Source organism: Triticum aestivum, chromosome 1A (assembly GCF_018294505.1).
Source record: "Triticum aestivum cultivar Chinese Spring chromosome 1A, IWGSC CS RefSeq v2.1, whole genome shotgun sequence".
In the NCBI taxonomy this organism is placed as follows: Eukaryota; Viridiplantae; Streptophyta; class Magnoliopsida; order Poales; family Poaceae; genus Triticum; species Triticum aestivum.
Window position 1 is genome coordinate 352731811 of NC_057794.1, and position 3363 is coordinate 352735173.

A 3363-nucleotide genomic window follows, 5' to 3' on the forward strand; every position below is an offset into this window, starting at 1 on the left:
GGCAGCAGACTCAGGAACATAAGTGGCGGGATAAGTGGCTTCGCTGACTTCTGGTGCTTTTGTTGGTGAGGGCTCCACATTAGCTTCAGCCATGACAGCGCTAGTGGCTTCAGTGGTGTTGTTGGTGGCAGCCTCAAGATGTTCAACCTCCACTTGACGAGCAGGAGGATCGGTCACGATCACGTTCTCCTCGAGAACTGCTTCTTGGTGGGACAGGGGAGTGGCAACTTGTGGGACTTCTTCTTCCGCGGCTGATGCAGCCGGATTGTCTTCAGCAGAGACTTGAGGCCTTGGACCTTTGCGAAGCCAGCGCAATGCGGGTGACGCATGTGGAGTTGCTGTTGGCTGGGCCTCAAGGTCTTCATTCTCTTGTGGGCGATCCGCCCATGAAGCATCCTGTGCAATTGGCGTCAGTGGACGACCAATGCTGATGAGTTCGCTGTGCGTTAGCATAGGCGATGATACATGTTGGTGTTCTAGCTGAGGAAGGGCTGCATCATCTTCAACATGGTCATGATGACCAATGTCTTCAGCAGCGATGGGATCAGCTGCTGGAAAGTCTTTAGCTTCATGAGCCTCTATGAAAGCAGGCTCATGGACAGTCAGTTGACATTCTTGTGGATCGGCGTCGGGGTGAACCATGGAAATGGGTTCAACAATCAAGGGCTCTGTGGGAGCAGCCCGTTCCTTCTTGGTCATTTTTTTCTTCTTGGCGGGGGTAGTAGCAAAGGCTTCAGGATGTTTTCTCTTCCTTGCTTCAGCCTCAGCAGTCCTGGTCTTCTTCAGTTCTGAAGCGGTTGACCTGGCCTTTGGCTTCGGGCCAGTCATGCTAGTTGGGAAGACAAGGGGATCTGCCTCCTGCCTTGGTGCTTCAGGTTCAGCCATAGCGGGCTTCTTCTGCTTCTTGGCAGCCATCCTGGGGTCGATGCCAGGACGCCCAAGGGCCTTGCGCTTCTCAGCCTCATTGTAGGCTTGCACACACCTATCAGCTAGGACCTTCATGCGCTCACGAGAACCCTGAGCTTCTGCACGTTTCTTTAGAAAGGCTTACTTGAGCTCGTGCAGCATAATCTTGAAATTCTTCACGTCTTGCACGCTGAGCTTGGCCATATGCTTCTTGAACTGAGATTTCTCAAAGTCAATCTTCTGCTTCAATTCAACAATGCGCTAGGCGATAGCTAACTCTGAAGCAATGGTGCCATGGAAGGCGACACTGAGGCCAATGGGTAGTTGGAGATCATCGAAGCTGATGTTTGGCGTGTCAAACCATTCATCAACAAAGTTGTGGATGATTGTTACATCAAAGAGAGGCAGATCATTGAAGATTTCTGCTTCTTCTTTGCTCTTGATGAGTTGCTCAAGAGCGTCATCTGCAAGATCTTCATCACTTGGCAGATCAATGGCATCATTGCGCAGAATGGCAACAGCTGTTAGCTCTTGGCCGGTGTGTGGCAGAGGCATCTTGACCTTCTGGGGCTTGGAGATGCGTGATAAATCTTTGGACTGCACACTGTCTTCAGGAGGTGCAGTTGCCAATGGCTTCGCCCGTGAGTTTTTTGGTGAAGGGGCATGCTTTGAAGCTTTAGGCTTCTTCAACTTCTTTGGCTTCGGCGCTGCAGGCGCTTCATCTGATTCAGCATCAGCTGCAGGCTCATTCACTGCAGTCCCTTGAACCAAGATATGGGTGATGAGGCCTTCAAGGTTGTAGAAAGGACCGACGACATTGGGTTCTGCATCTCGTGTGCCATCAGCCCTTGGAGCTGAGGGACCAGGGTTGAAGTCTAGTCCCAATGTCTTCTTGTTTTGCTTCGCTGAGTTCTGGGCAAACTGGAAGTTGCGCTTGAACAGAATGTCGTCACGACACCATAGTAGTGACGATGGGTGTGCATCAACAGGCTGTGGCCCACGGACCATGCAGGGATAGAAGCCTTGTTCAATGGCTTCATCTCTGGACCTGGGTTGAAGATTCTTGTATAGGATGTCTCCCCACAGTCTCTTGATGGCATTTTTCTCAGCATATTCTCGGGTTACAAATCGGTATTTGAACCATTGTTCTGCCCAATATCTTCGAATCCATTGGATTCGGGTCTTGCGCTGATTGTAATCCTCTTCAGGATCTGTCTTGTACAGTTCTGAGAGGTCATCTAGCAAATCTCTAGATGTTTCTCCACGACGCTTTCTGCCACCCTTCCTTGCTGATTTCTCTGAAGCCATGAACTTTAAACTGAAAGGCTTCAACATGTTCAAAGGCTTCAAAGATTTTCGCTTGCTGGACAAACAGGAACTTGCTTCGGGAGAATTTATATGATGTTGTAAGAATTCTGCAAATGAATGCAGACTATGAGAACCAAGGGATTCTCCCACGGACATGTACCTGTGACAACATTAAGGTGCGAGAGAAGGGGAAGAGGTCATATGCATTCTCAGAAGATTTTGAATATAAATCAGTTTAGAAGACATTGACCTCATCGTGCGAAGACATTCACTCATAGATAAGGAGTTGGTTCCAGATTTGTACGAATCCAGAGATCAGTACAAGTGAGGAATCTAACTACTTTCTGAAGCATAAGTGAATATACTAGGCATGTTATGAGATGCAGTATGAGAGAGATCTAACTTGTGTGAATAGAAACTGCTTGTGGTAGAAAGTGACAAAGCCATAGGATCAACGGTGCCGTAAAAAAGAAGTTTTATTTACCACACTAAGAACTGCTAGACGGAGTGGAAGATGAGGCCGAGCAGTTTGATCTTCCGTGCCCTAACTTGGCGATGGAGGACACCTACAGCGACGGCGGAGAGGACGATGTTCGCGGTCGGCATGAAGACGGCGTCGAAGAGGTTGCGGCAGCGAAGCGCTTCGTCGCCGGCGTCGTCGAGGGCTAGCGGTGGCGCTAGGGTTCGTGCGAGAGTGGAAGAAGAGATAATGACCACCGTGAAGTGTGTATTTATAGGTACAGGGGCGGCACTGCGTTATTACATAGGTGCCCCTGGCGATTCGCATCTGAGGAACACGTGGCCATCATGCAGAATTTTGGGGTTTGTTCCATGTCCCACGCACGCCTGGATTGTCGGGTGGTCGTTCCTACTTCTCCGGGTTTCATGTGGAGGAATGAGCATTGAAGGTGGACTTAAGGTTTGTCTTTGTATCTTCTGCTGACAAGGATGTAGAGAAGACATTCGACAGTTTCAATAGAATGCATATGATTTGGAGAGATAGAGTTTGAGATAGATAGCATAGAGAGGTTAGGGTCCGATCACATTCACTTAGTTCAAAAGATTCAACAAGAAGACATAGCTATAAGTGAATGTTGTAGAGGACAGAACACTAGTATATATATATATATATATATATATATATATATA